At 38.3% G+C, this 16,093-nt stretch overlaps 1 protein-coding gene across 2 annotated transcripts in view; it reads right to left on the reverse strand.

The window, feature by feature from the left end:
• Positions 1-16,093, reverse strand: part of LOC149141276 (Tetratricopeptide repeat (TPR)-like superfamily protein) — a 159,311-nt gene that overhangs the window by 81,711 nt on the left and 61,507 nt on the right. The window lies entirely within an intron of this gene.

Raw genomic sequence — 16,093 nt, forward strand, 5'->3', positions numbered from 1 at the left:
AAACAAATACAGTGCAGGTTTATCTTCAAGTTTCCCTGCAGGGTTTTCATAGACATGTCTGAAAAAAGGAAAAATCACAGATCAGGCCAATGTCTTAGACCTGACCCTGAAGGCTTAGATGTTCTCACGAGGAATAGAGAGGTTGAAGAAGCATTCAAACAGTCACAGAAGAAGAAGGTTCAGATCAAGGAAGTGGTACAAGAGCAGTCTATTGATAAAACAGTCAAAAGAAGAGTAACTAGAAGTCAATTAGCCAAAGAAAAGAGGAAGAAAATGATTGTTGATGAAAGCCTAGCTTCAAAGGGAAGTTTGAACGATCTCCTCCACACCATCTACATAGAAGAGACTCCTCTGGTCCAAGCAGAGTTACTTGAAGCCAACAAGAACAAAACCAAAGGAGTTAAATCTTCCAAAAAGCTTCAATTTAATGACCAATTCTCAAAGTTTGTTTTCAAAGCCAAGAAGGCCTGTGACTAGGCATTTAAGAAGATTACAAGAGGCAGAGCCAGAGGTAAAAGAGACAGATTGAGGACCTTCAAATTCATTGGAGCAAACTAGGAGGACAATCTCAGCATAAAAGAACCGGGCTGTAAGTGATTGGAGCCTTAACACAATTTTGGTTAGAACATTACCTTTTCGAAGCTGTTATGGATGAATTATGTCAAATATATGTGGCATATTGGCATAAGATGAAGCTGTGAAGAAATCACAAGAAGAATATTTTTTTGAAAAAACTGTGTTTTTTTTATTCACACAGCAGTTTCGTAGCGCGCTACGAAACTGCTGTAGCTGCATATTATGACATGATGGACCATTTTTTTTGAGACAAAGGGAAATATTCTCTGAATAGGAGGGTCTGAAAGGGAGCATTCACGAAATATGAGTGTCTAGCAAAGGCAAAACAAGGAAAGGAGAGACATTTATGAACTCCAAAGTTTTATGTTACGAAATCACTGAAGCAGCCTTTTTCAGGAGAAAAACTGTTTTAGGTAGTTAACTTCCAGGAGGTCTATAGAGCAACGGAAAGCATATTTTTGGAAATTGAAAGAGGTTTTTATTCCTAACATACTGAAATAGAAAAACCTCTTTCATTTTTTTCAAATTGATTATGAGCTGGGAGAAATGGGTGACTAAAGTTGCGCTGCGAAACTGCTGTAGGTGCAGTTTTTCATCTCCTGTTTTACACCTGCTTTTCAAAGACAGATTCTGGGCGGTAGGGAAGGTGTTTCAAAAAACCAAGAGAGGTTTTTGTTAAGCACGGATTGGTTCACAAAAACCTCCTTCAGTTTTTCCAAATACGTTTTCTGTGAGAAGTTATGAGCTCTGTCCCAAGACATATTTTTCAGCCAGATTTTGGGTTAAAACTGTGTTTTTGAAATTACACAGCAATTTCGTAGCGCGCTACGAAACTGCTGTAGGTGGCGTTTTCAAAGCAAATAAACAGTTTGGTAATATGTGCGGGAATTTTCAAAAGGGAACACCTAAAGGTTATGTGAAAGATCAAATGAAGACATCCCAGCCATTCTGATCAAGACAGGTGTGCCTTCAAAAAGGTGAAATGTTTTAACCTAAGAGTAAATTTTTCGGTTATAAAGCCACTTTATTGCCGGTCATAGGGTGTTGAATGAATTGCCTACATGGAATTTTGGCTTGCACACCTGTCCATTAACGAAGCCTCCAACTCATCAGGAAACATGGTGGTGTTCTATTGTTTTTGGGTTATTAAAGAGACTTAAAGTACATGCTGCTGCATATTCGAAGTGATGGGGGACCAGAACCGAAAAGTAAGGGATATTCTCAGCCAACACGAAGCAGATTAAAGCCTTCAGTATCCAAAGCCAACATGGGGCATTAACTGCTCATCTCATGCCATCTCAGCCAAACGAAAAGGAAACCAGGTGTCAAAGCTGCAAGGAGGAATCATTCTACGAAGGAGATAGAGTTAGAGTTATAATTAAATTAGAACTCTTTAGAACTTCAGTTAGTGGTTATTGTATTAAATAGTTTGTTGCAAAGCAGATAGGTGTCATTAGTGACAGTCATCGAGCTCCCCTCATGCTGGAGGAGGAAGCTCCAAGTAGTTAGAGTTATGTTTCTATATATAGCTGAATCATCTATGTAATGAGGGTTGGATATTTGAGAAAACAGAGTTTATTTTGGCTTGTGTAAAAACTTATTTTCAGTAATACAAATGACTGCTTTTCTTCTCAGGATTCACACAGTGTTTCAAATGCTCAAGATATATGTGGTTTTGTTTTATCCTTTATGTTTTACAACTGTATAGATACACAATCACTCAGAATTCACTTTGCTGCTCTGATTTCCTGTGTGTATTTGTAAGTTGAGGTTTCTATGAGAGGTATTTTGAGTGTTTAAACATTACATGCCCTGACTTCTATGAATGAGTGGTTTTATAGTTTGCTGAAATGATGATTAACTCCATGAGCCCAATGGAAGTCTTTGTAATGTCTGTCCAGCCAACATATGTGTTAAGTTTACTTTGCAAGAGTTAGCCATCTCATCAATATTTAAAATCAATAACCCTTTGAGAGAGCCCTCTCAGGCTAAGGAGGCTAAGCCTTAATCAAAAGTCTGGTTTGAAATAGTTACACAGAGTCTAACTGATCAGCAGCCTTTCAGTGCTTGATTTTGTGATAACACCTTGGAAAGGCTATATAAAGAAGCAAATTCGACCTCATTTTTCACTCACTCACAAGTTCGATCTCTCAAGAAGAAGTTCAATATGTAGTTGGGAAGCAAGAAGAAAGGGAGAGCAAAGGTCTAGAAGGCAAGAAGTAGGAAGAAGATTTGTTTTGGGGCTCTATCTCTCACATGTGCAAAGATCTAAGGTTTCTACAGCTCCCAAGGAGGCCGAAATTGCAGGTCTAAATTGTAGGAGAGCAAATTGCAATATCAAGTTGTTGGAAAACCAAATATTTTGTTGTGACCTCATTGACCTTGGGAGAATTTGTCTCACTCAAAGGAGGATCTCTTGACAAACTGAATTAGGGTTTCTATAGTAGCTGTGAGGCCGAAGTTGTAGGTCGAAGTTGCAGGGTCGAAGTTAGGGTCAAAGTTGTAGCTAGAAGCTAGTTGAAGGAGGATCAAGCCTTGTTGATTTGATCTAGTTAAAAGGGTTTCTTGAAGGGTTGTCTTGGTATTTTGAGGAGGAATTAGTATAGGGTTTGGATCTTTGTTGTCTTATTTGAAGCCGATTCTATAAGAAGAGGATATTTTCTGGGTTTTCCCCATGGAGGGGTTGTGCCCTAGCTTGGAGCCCAATATTGTGTCCATTGTCTTTACTGTTTTAATCTTTGATATTTGTTTCATGAAAAGATCTAATAAAGAAACACAAGAAGATAAATAAGGTTCACAAGCAAGTATTAAGAAATAAGGAAAATCTGAATTAGTAGCCGCCACACTGCATTTTCCAACATGGTATCACACTAAGGTGAACAAGAAGGCAACTGGAAGGATCATCTTGTGGACACAAGAAGGGTTTGCAAAGGGGAATCACTTGCTGAAGACTACATCAAGCTCTCATTAAAGAAGGGCCTGAAGAGATCTCCCTTGGGAGGAGATCTATTCAAAGCCTCATTGGAAGACATCCTTGAAGAAAGCATCAAAGGATCTTGGCATCATTCATCATTCCTGGAAGTTGTTTCTTTCTAGGACATCATTGAAGTCTCTTTAAAGATCTTGATAGCCTCGAGATAGTTGGAGAAATCATTAGATAAGGGAAGAATCTTGGTTGACAAGTAATTACTTTATCTCTAAATCTACAAGTCATATGGGATCTTTTTGCAAGGAAAGCTATAACCTTGTTGGCTTCGCAAATTTCCTAGCATCGAAGAAAAGGATTGACTTGGCACTTACAGAACATGAAGTAATGGAATATGTTCTTGGGGGTATCATTGAACCTAGCAAAGACAAGACTGAAGAACTAGCTAAATACAAGAAAGGAGAAGTAAGGGAACAAAGGATCATTGTTGAATCTATTAAGGGTCATCATGTTCCATTTGTTGCTAATTTGAAGACTTCTAAGGCTATGTATGACAAGCTAGTAAATTTGTACTCTATAAGTACATCAGGTCAAAAGATGTCTTTGAGAAATAAACTATATAAAATGAAGAAATCAAAGGATGAGGACATGGCCTCCTTTCTTATGAATATTTCTCAAATAAGAGATCAATTGCAGGGGCTTGAGGAGACAATTTTTTATTCTGAAATGACCATATGTGTACTAAATGCTTTGCCACCAAAATGGAGTAGTTTTGCAATGAGCATCTACTCTAAGAAAGATTCAACTCCTTTTGATGAGTTGTGGGCTCAATGCATCTTGGAAGAAACTAGAATCAAGGCAAAGGATGATATCGAATCAAATGAACAGTCTCAAGCCTTCATTGCAAGGACCAAGAAGCTGAAGAAGGGAAAGTTTGGAAAGTCCAAGAAGAAGCCAGATATGTCCAAGGTTCAATGCTTTGGATGCAATGAATATGGACACTTTAAGATGCTAAAAATCTAGGGCAAACATAATTAAGGTGATTCTTCTTTACTATGATAACAATTTGTGAAGTATTTACACAATTTATCTTAGCTTGATGTTTCCTTCATTATTAGTGTGTGTAGGTTAGATTCATCAAACTGCTATCAAAAACAAAAAGAGACAAGAACACAAATATTTGGCTTTCTGCCAGGGCCAAAACCTCTCCCTCTTGGAGAGGAAAACCCGCACAAAAATTCTTCTTATAGAGATTCCAACTGACGAATACCAAGACCATGACCCTTGACACATTCTGCCTCTCCAAGACCAAGACATCAATCCACTTCTTTGTCACTGCTGAGATCATCCTTATTGTTGTTGCTATACTTACTACTACTGCAACTTCACTAAGATCATCCTTGTTGCTCCTTCACTGAGATCATTATCGATGTACCATCATTGAGGTCACTATTGCTGCAACAAGATCATAATGAGATTCCTAAGAGTTATATCGAGATCAAAATCATGATCCTATAACTATCATGATTTTGTCTATAACGTATTACTGAGATCCTTTTCTTTTCACGAGTATATCAAGACGGTGATTATACCAAGTATACCACTGAGATATTCGTCATCATAAATTTCGCTTATCTGGAATGTCAACAAGAAGGGTGAACTGATATTGTTACAACTGTGATTATGAGTATGCCAAGTAGGATAACAAATATATACTACCGTGAGGTCATCATGACCCTTTTCATTAAACCTGTAGGAATTTTGGACCATCGACATTGTAACCCTTATCACAGCTTGTAACCTTTGTCACTGCTTCGCATTATGCTGAGACTGTAACAAAAAACCATTTGGATTATCTTCATCATCAGAATAGTGTGATTGCTAAAGACAGATCTGATTCCTATACAGTGATATCCTTTGAGACTTCTGCTTGTTGTGATTACGCCGAGATTGTTAGAGCTCCTGTAGTGTTCCAGAGATCTCTTCATCATTGTGCTTCCTTTTGTTGAGATGTATATCACCGAGGAGGGAACTATTGTCTTTTCCTTACTGTGATTATCTCTGCACTTGATGAGAACTTTTGAGATCTGTACCCAACCAAGATCTCCCTCTTGCACCTCATACCCATCTTCACACGAAATTTCAGAGAGAGACGCAAAATTGTGATCTGCGTTTTGTTGACACCTTGACGGGATATTTATAATAATGTGTGCTCTTATTTGAGCCAACGTGAATCCATGAACCGACATGACCTCTTGCTCAAGCCGATAATGCATTTAATTTATTTTGGAGTCGACGTTAAGATCTCTTCATTGATTTCACTACCTATTTCTTGGAGGATTATGCTTGGTATTTAGAGGGTTGCGACACATCATATAGGCTAGAATACATTGTACATAACCTCTTAAAGAGCTCTTCAATACATGACATGACTCTTTAATAATTAAATAAAAACTTAAAGACATCAAGAAGAAGTATTTGACCTAATTACACTTCTTGCTCATGAAACCCATGAGAAAAGATTTACAATAATAATTTATTACATCATTTACAAAGATCATGTCATTATGAAGAGCAAACCTAGTTACATTTTCTTCAACACTCCCTCTTAACTAGGGAGGTATTCATAATGGTACTTGGACATTCTCAATCTAAAGAATTTCTCATAAGAAGAATCAGATTTGCAATCCATCTGCTATAGCATCATTTCAACCAACATTGTTTCCATTTAGCAAGGCCTTGACTAACAGCTCCATCTCTCACTTAGATCAGAGCACAATGTTGGCGAGACCAATGACTGATAGATACACATCATCATTCTCTCTTAGGGTCATACCCACCCAGGTGTTCTTCGAGGATGCCCTACTAGGACTATTCTCATCTTGGGTTCCCAAATGAAAGGGTCTGTACCTATCAGAAATAGGTCATCCTCATAAGGTGCCGGTATGAGAGGTCTATCATCCACAACCTTCAGGTAATGGTTTGGATCCATTTCACTTCAACTTCATCTGACAGCTATCAGTCCTCTCATACTAAGCCCAGGGAGTTTTTCTTCAAGCCATAGAGGGCTTTCTTCCACCTGCATGCTCAAAACCCTCAGGTTGTTTCATACCAGTGAACCTTCTACATGAGGGGAATGGTCCCCTCCTGTTAGATTTTCCTTCGGTACATCTAAGACATGTACTTTCACGCTTTTCTTGAATTCAGGCATCCCTGTCACCATCTAATTTACAGACCTTCGGTGCTATGTGTCAATGGACATGATCCCCAATGGACTTCCTGCAACTTGATACAACCCTGAACTCAAGAACATCTTTGAAAATTATATTTTCAAACATGTACCTTTCCATCAATGAGTGCCACCCTGTAACCTTCGACTTCCATTGCTGAAGTGGACACCAAGTTCTTCTTGCAATCACGTACAAAAAAAAGATTTTGTAAATGAATCGAATTACCCTCATTCAATTGAGGGATCACATTCCCTACACCCCTTCCGGGATAGGTGGCATCGGCTCCAAGTATAATCCCACGATTGTTTCCATCTCTGTCAAATTAGAGAGTGCATTCATCTATCCGATGAAGTGCCTTGAAGCACTGGGGTTCCTTGCTTTCTCTAACGAGTCAGCTATGTCCTTGATGACCTGCATTACCTATCATTCCTCTGATCATTGAAGATGTCCCTGGAATGATTGTTATCCTCATCAAGTGTTGTGTCTCTGCCATTCAGACACTCCTTCGCATGATGGCCGAATTTATTTCAACCAAGGCATCCGCCTTTCCTTCCATCCTTAGATCTGAACTTTCCAATGAAATGATCTTTAGGTAGGCCATCAGAAACTTCCGCTGCGCCATTCTGATAATATACTCTGCTTTGACTTCACCCTTGGTGAAGTTGAAGAGGGATGGGAAATCCACGGATCCTTTTGTCCTTTCCCAACTGTCTTCGGTGATTGCTCTTTCACTCTAGCTTGGGCATTGTCTTCACGTCACCTCTGATACCATGTTAATTTTAGGTATGTTCTATGCTAGAGCAATTTATTTCAATTTTCCAATATCTTTTCCAGAGTAGCAATCACATCAGCATTAAAGTAAACTGCAGATAGAACATAAATATAAATCGCAGAAGACAAGCCAAGACAAGAGGACACAAGATGTGGCACTAGCCAGGGACAAACCCCAATGTGGGGAAACCCTTGATCAATTCTTATTTTATGTTCTTCAAAGTTTAGCAAAGAGAGAGAGATAGTACATTTACAACAAAAGTCAACGCTTTGACTTATTTAGATATGAGCATAGATCATCACCTATAATGATGATACATGAGATCAATTGAAGACATTCTGCTTCAACTGATTCTCCAAGGTGATTGCTTCACCTAACATAGTGTTTCAGCTTGTACTCATGTTTCACCTATCACTGTGTTGCACCTAGTCACTGAGCTGCTCCCATCTGCTCCCATCATCATGCTGCTCCTTGCTAATGTGCCCATCACGCTGCATTATTCATCATCATGTTGCTCCTTGCTAATGTGCCCATCATGCTGCATTATTCATCATCATGTTGCCCTTTACTAACATCTTGTTGCTTCATTATACAGCCATATGCATATCAGCCTTAGCTGCTTGCTATGGCTTGCAGCCTAGCAAAGCAGCTAGGCTATAGTTCCAGATTCCTAGACCCAAGGTAGCAGCTTAGCCCTCTGACTTCTAATCTGATGACAGCTGCTCCTAAACATATCTCATCCAAGTTACTGTCATATACAGTCATCACTTTTATGCACTAAGGTCACCATCATCAAAATCCTTGTCATATAACCATATGTCTCTACCATACGAACATTCATAACTGTAATGTGAGCCGAGCCATATTGAATACAATTCGAGTCCACTGTAGTGTGATGCGATGCCAGAGATAGAGAAAATTCGAGCCACATAAATTTTGTGCCAGAGAGAATATAGTGACCTTGCTGCTGAGATTAGAACCTTAGATATATATGAACCATGAGCTTCCAAAATTGCGTGTCTCAGAGATCATTAGCGTGCCACTGTAATTCGTATATTAGCGTGCCACTGTACATTAGCGTATGACTTCGATTCCTCTTTATGATGGCAGATAACTGCGGCTACATGTCTTGACTACGGTTCCATATACCTTGATTGCGGCTCTTCTATCCCTGCGACTTCATATACCTTGGCTCTCTATGGCTAGGTGTCTTCCTCACTGCGGCTACTACGGCTATGCCTCTTTGTGACTGCGGATAACGAGTCTGTTTCTTGCTGCGTATAGGGTCAATAGACAGTGGATTCAGGCCTTCATTTAGTCTTCACCTTTACTGCGTTTAGGGCTTCACGTGGCTGTAGTTTAGGGCTATGTATAAGGCCTTCAAGAATTGCGTTGGATCAGCTAGGGCATCATCTGTGGTTAGGGCTTCATGCTAGACCAATGTATGCTCTTTTGTGTCTCTCCTTCACCAAAAACCCAAAGACGTGGAGAGGAGGAGATCACATGAAGAGGATGTCAAAATGACTTCAAGTCCTCTTCTATTTATACTAAAACATAGATGATGAATAGACATGTCTATTGGGCTTCTAAGCCTACTCAAGTTGTTGGCCGACTTGACAATTTGTTTTATAACATAAATAAATTCATAACTTCATAAATACTTATCAGAATCGGATGATCTTTAAACCAATCCTACACCTCTCGATGAGAGGGATCCAATAAAAATATCAGCTGCCATAAATAAGATGACCCACATGGAGTTTGGCCCTAGTTTCCAATTTTAACAAATCCTCCTTATTCTATGCAAGACCCTTGATGACCCATCCAATATGTAGGTCTTCTTGCAATATAGAACAAAATTTGATTATGAAAAGGTACTTACTTGATTGTGAAGATGTGGTCTTCACCTTGATCATGCTGGCAGTAGTTGAAGGTGATATATTGACTGAGATCCTTAGACTGCCTTCCAACAAACAACTGATTGAATTGAAGTTGCTTTCCATGATCCATAGAATGAGTATTGTTCATATATGCCTTTGAATCAAGTTCCCCCTAAGATCTGATATCTTAAGACTTTGTTCTTTATAAAGAAGGATCCGAACTAAGTTCAAAACTATTGTTACATATCCTGAGATCTGAATACTGTTGACATCTGAAACCCTTGTTGTTGTACCCTGATATTTGATCTAGGGTTTGATTTTGCCATGTAGATCTTCAACTGCTTTGATGTCTTGTAGAGACTTGATTCATCAATGTCTCTTTTCTACCCTCATTTTTTACTATTGAAACCATATGCTTTGATACCATGTTGAAGAATCTAGGGCAAACATAATTAAGGTGATTCTTCTTTACTATGCTAAAAATTTGTGAAGTATTTACACAATTTATCTTAGCTTGATGTTTCCTTCATTATTAGTGTGTGTAGGTTAGGTTCATCAAACTACTAACAAAAACAAAAAGAGACGAGAACACAAATATTTGGCTTTCTACCAAGGCCAAAACCTCTCCCTCTTGGAGAGGAAAACCCACACATAAATTCTTCTTATAGAGATTCCAACTGACGAATACCAAGAACACGACCCGTGCCACATTCTGCCTCTCCAAGACCAAGACATCAATCCAATTCTCTGACACTATTGAGATCATCCTTATTGTTGTTGCTATACTTACTACTGTTGCAACTTCACTAAGATCATCCTTGTTGCTCCTTCACTCAGATCATTATCAATGTACCATCATTGAGGTCACTATTGTTGCAACAAGATCATAAGAGATTCCTGAGAGTTATATCAAGATCAAAATCGTGATCTTATCACTGTCATGATTTTGTCTATAACGTATTACTGAGATCCTTTTGTTTCACAAGTATATCAAGATTGTGATTATACCAAGTATACTACTGAGATATGTGTCATCATAAACTTCACTTATCTAGAATGTCAACAAGAAGGGTGAATTGATATTGTTACAACTGTGATTATGAGTATGCCGAGTAGGATAACAAATATATACTACTGTGAGGTCATCGTGACCCTTTTCATTGAACCTGTAGGATTTTTGGACCATCAAGATTGTAACCCTTATCACAACTTGTAACCCTTGTCATTGCTTCGCATTACACTGAGACTGTAACAGAATACCACTTGGATTATCTTCATCATCAGAATACCGAGATTGCTAGAGACAGATCTGATTCCTATACAGTGATATCCTTTGAGACTTCTGTTTGTTGCAATTACGCCGAGATTGTTAAAGCCCATGTAGTGTTCCGAAGATCTTTTCATCATTGTGCTTCCTTTCGTTGAGATGTATACCACCGAGGAGGGAACTATTGTCTTTTCCTTACTGTGATTATCTCTGCACTTGATGAGAACTTCTGAGATCTGTACCCAACCAAGATCTCCCTCCTACACCTCATACCCATCCGCAGTTCAGAGAAACATGCGAGTTTTGTGCTTCCTTATTTGCGGAGACCTGCACCCATCTTCACACGAAATTTCAGAGAGAGATCTGAAACTGTGATCTGTGTTTTGTTGACACCTTGACGGGGTATTTATAATAATGTGTGCTCTTATTTGAGCCGATGTGAATCCATGAACCGACATGACCTTTTGCTCAAGCCAACGTGACTTTAAATTATGCATTTAATTTATTTTGGAGCCGACATTAAGATCTCTTCATTGATTTCGCTTGCAGATTTCTTGGAGGATTACGCTTGGTCTTTGGAGGGTTGCTACACATCTTGTAGGCTAGAATACATTGTACATAGGCTCTTAAAGAGCTCTTCAATACATGACATGACTCTTTGATAATTAAATAAAAACCTAAAGACATCAAGAAGAAGTCTTTGACCTAATTACACTTCTTGCTCATGAAACCCATGAGGCAAGATTTACAATAATAATTTATTACATCATTTACAAAGATCATGTCATTATGAAGACCGAACCTAGTTACATTTTCTTCAACATAAGAGGCATTGTCCAAACAAGCAGGGCAATAAAAGAAAGGAAAGAAATGAAGCTCACACGGTTGACGAAATAGGAGAATCTGAGAAGAAGCCGAAGAAAGAAAATATCAAAGATCTTTACTATTGAAGAAGGCATCCTCCCTGTCAAGTTCTTTAGGAAGTTAGTATTTCCTTTATAATAGCATGCATTGTTGTTTGCTCTAAGAGAATCTTGGTTTTGTAAATGCATAGCATCATAAATAAAAGAATGTGGTAGTAGCATATTTAGAGTCTACTTGATTGAGTTGCTTTGTAGGAATTGTTGAAATATGTAACTAGATTCGGTCTTCATAAATGTACATGAGTCACAATGAAATGTATTTATCAAAAGAATGAAGAAAAAAAATTAATTATTATTATTATGACTTTTTAAAGCATGGGTTTCATGCTTGGGTCATTTTGTTTTGGTCAAAGTCCCCATTGAGGACTTATAGGATTTGTTTTGAGTCATTAGAGTCATTGTCCATTAAAAGAGACCGTTCTTGCTTTTGAATCACGTAAACGGAATTAATATTGAGTCAAATATGTTATTTGTCACCTCCACACCAAGTTGGCTTCAAAGAGATTAAGTTGGTTTAAAGAAGGACAATTCGACTTCACTGGAAGGTTATCTATACAAGGCAGTTCGAATTAATTTGGAGCAATTCACACTCTCTCATAAGTTCGATATCCAGAAGGAAGAAGTTGGGAAGTGCAAAGTTGAAGAAGAGCTAGAAAGAGGCTCGAAAAGAGTGCGAAATTTTGAAGGAAGAAGACATCAAGATCAAAATTTTGGGTCATATATCTCTCACTTCAGACTAGTATCTAGGGAGATCGAAGTTTTTCTTTATCTACTTGAAGTTGTTGTTGTTGTTGTTGCTTCCAATTGTTGGGTTGAAGGTGCTATTGCAAGTTGATGCTGCTAGGTCGAAGTTGCTATTGAAGGGTTATCATGTGCAAGAAGGATTGAGGGCTGACTTGGTGTGAAGGAAGTCTTTGCCTAGGTCAAGAGTCTTGGATTATCTCCAGAAACTATTGAAGGAATAATTTTTGATTGAGTTTTTCCCTAGTTGTCTGCCTACATCTATTGTCCTTGTGTTATTGTTTTCGTAATTGCTTGATGAACTAAAAGATAAAAGAAGAACATAAAGATAAAAGAATCACAAGTAATTATCCATATAAGAAAATCTTTTTGCCTTTCTGATTTTCTAAAATGGTTTCAGAGCTAACGTGAAGAAGGAAAAAGGCAGTTTTGAGAATCTACTAAAGGGAGTCTTAAAGGATTGAACAAGGGATCATATAAGGAGCTCTTATAAGTGAAGAAGCTCACTAACTTCAAGGACAATGTCTAACACAATAAAGAGTGAGAACAAATTAGAAGGAGCATCAAATTACAGGGCATGGGAGAAAAGAATTGACCTCATTCTTGAAAACAACAAGCTCTTGGATTTGGTCAAAGGAAAAGTGAAGAAACCTACCGACGAATCTAGTGACGCAGATAGAGTGAAGTTTAGAGAGTCAGAATGTATGTTATGACATTGATGGTAGAAAGCGTAAAGGACAATCTTGTCTGATACATTTCCAATATAGGCCATGCTAAAGAAATGTATGAAGCCTTATCAAAATTGTTCACTATCAAGAACATTGGTCAAGTAGGAAGTCTGAAGAATGAATTAAGGACTACCAAAAGGACGAAGGGTGACACTATGACTTCCTTCTTTGTAAGGATATCTAGAATTAGAGATGAACTCCAAGCCATAGATGAAATTGTACCGGAAAAGGAGCTAGTAATTATTGCATTATTGGGGTTGCCACCTACTTAGAATTCTTGCTTCAGGGCTCAACAGCTGGAAAGAAGCTCCTACCTTTGAGCAATTATTATGGAATGCTTGTAGTCAAGAAGAAATGAGAATCTCATTAGTATCCAACAATGAAGAAGAAAAGGTTTCAAATGCATACTCCGCTTCTCACAAGAAAGGAAACTTCAAGAAGTCAAAAGGGCCAAGAAGGAAGGTCGATATGTCCAAAATAGAATGCTACCAATGTCACAAAATGGGTCACTATAGAAGTGATTGTCCTGACAATCCAAAGAACAAGAAAAGAAATAGAGACCAAGCTAATGTTGTTGAAGAAGGATCTCCAAAGAAGAATAAACCCGAAGAACTGGATATAAGGGACTTACACTACTAAGTCCTTTGATCTAAGCCTTAGTTATTTCATTGTTTGATTTATAGCTATGAAATCGGATTCGTACCCCAGGCCCTACATGTCCCGAACCTGGCGAATCGCACATGATTCGAGCAGATTCGTGTCCGAAAATCGAGACACGTCGTGTCTAATTGCGACACATTCAAATCCAGAACGTGTCCCGATCGGGACACAGACGTGGCCCGATTTTCGGACACGAATCCGGAAAACAAGAACCCGCGTGGCATTATAAAGGCGTATTTCCCCATTCTATTTGCACATTCACTTGTTTACTTTGTTGTGGGTTTGCTGTGGGTGTTTGGGAGCAAGGAGCAAAGGGTGTGGGAGCATTTTCAAGGAGATTCAAGCAACATGTAAGTACATTTTCTCTCTTTTTTTGCATTTTTATTACAGTGGTTTGCATGTGCATTTATTTTACAAATTTGTGCATTTTTTGTTTATTTTTTTACAGCATTCATGGCTCAATCAGGGGTAGCAAGGAAGGGGCAAAAGAAGGGGAAGAAAGTCCCCATTGGAGATGCCCCTCCTCTCCCAATTTCATCAGAGTCTGCAAGAGTTCCCTCTATTGCAAGGGGGACTGCAACAACAACTTCAAATGTTGAGGGAAGACTTCCTCCTCAAGGTGACAAATATCCTTTGTGGAAATATGTCACAAGAGAGCAAGGGCCACCCAACAAGGTGAAGAGAGGAGGCAATGTGAGTTGGAAATGAAGTTATTGCCACAATACTTTCAGGAGCACATTCTTCCGTGTGAAAGGTCATTTGTTGGCTTTACCAGGTTGTGGAATTGGAGCTTGTACAAATGTGCCTTTACCAAAGAGGAAAGAAATGCTAAGAGAGTCCAATGTTTATGATGGTGATACTATAGATTGGTCATCCTCCACACCAGTAAATGTAGAGATGACTTTGGATACAGAGGAGGAGGATGCAGTAGAGGAGAGCAGTGGTGACCATGATGATGAGGACAATGATGCAGATTTTGATGATGACTCATGAGTCATGAGCTACCTATGAACTTGAGGCTTGTATACTTGTAGTTGTTTTGTATTTGCTATTTCTATTTGTCATTGGCATTGCACTACCTATGTAACACATTTTGATTTTGATGACTTAATGAGAAAACTACAGTATCTTTATCTTACTATCTTGTCTTTCTCTTATTGGATCATTGATGAATTGAATAAGTATTATGATTTATCATTTATGTCACAATTGTATTTGTATGCATAATGTTACTTTGTAAAACTTACATCTCGATGAAGATCTATGTTTGAAAATATATATATATATATAGTATTCGAACATGTCATGTTTTGGGGGGTCAACGTGTCTGTATCCGACACTCGAATCCTCGTATCCGTCGACATATAATAATATATAACATATCCAAATGTGTCCTGTTCCGAGGGGGTCAATGTGTTTGTATCCGTCGAATCTCGAATCCCTGTGTCAGATGACTTAGATTTATAGTATTTGTAGGTTTAACATATTTTGGAAAAACATTTTTGATTTGTTTTTATAAGGTTATAGGTATCCCTCAAGCTTGGAGGGAGCCCTCACCAACTTCCAAAGATAAGTATCTTATTACCTTTTCATTTTTAGTTTTCCTTACTTATCTAGTTTTGTTTGCATTAAATACTAATCACATTTTTATTCATATTTTCCTTGTTTAGGAAAATCTTGTTAGGTTTTAAGCTTCTGTGGTTGTTTTTTGGAGTAGCATGATCTGGATTATCCACAGTATCATGTTCATTCTGTCGACGTTTCAAACCCCAAAGGGGGTCCCTCATCAGGACTAATTCTTAGAATATGATTAGATAGTTACTTGAGAGAAGAATCTTGCGACCAGAGTATAACTAAATCTTGATAAATTTTATATTGAAGCCGATAATTTCATTGTTTCTACATTGTTTCGAGAAAACAGATCTCATTCCATGTATCCCCTCCGTATAGGGAAGTTAATTACTTGAGAGAAGAATCTTGCGACCAGAGTATAACATTGCAGGTCAGCAGTTCTCCTCTCAATTTTTATCCTTAAGATTTCCAGAAAACAGATCTCATTCCATGTATCCCCTCCATATAGGGAAGTTAGTTACTTGAGAGAAGAATCTTGCGACCAGAGTATAACATTGCAGGTCGGCAGTTCTCCTCTCAATTTTTATCCTTAAGATTTCGAGAAAACAGATCTCATTCCATGTATCCCCTCCGTATAGGGAAGTTAGTTACTTGAGAGAAGAATCTTGCGACCAGAGTATAAGAACCATCATTTTGGAAGGTTCTTGGAAGAAGCATTATGACAAGGCTAGTATATATTCCATATAGCATGGAAACAATACTTTTGAAGGATGAAGGAATGCAGTTGACTGTTGGACAAGTCACAAGCTCATTTTAGG

This window comes from Pinus tabuliformis, chromosome X, assembly GCF_031772625.1.
Source record: "Pinus tabuliformis cultivar Carrire ecotype Pingquan chromosome X, CPIR1, whole genome shotgun sequence".
NCBI classification, from domain to species: domain Eukaryota; kingdom Viridiplantae; phylum Streptophyta; class Pinopsida; order Pinales; family Pinaceae; genus Pinus; species Pinus tabuliformis.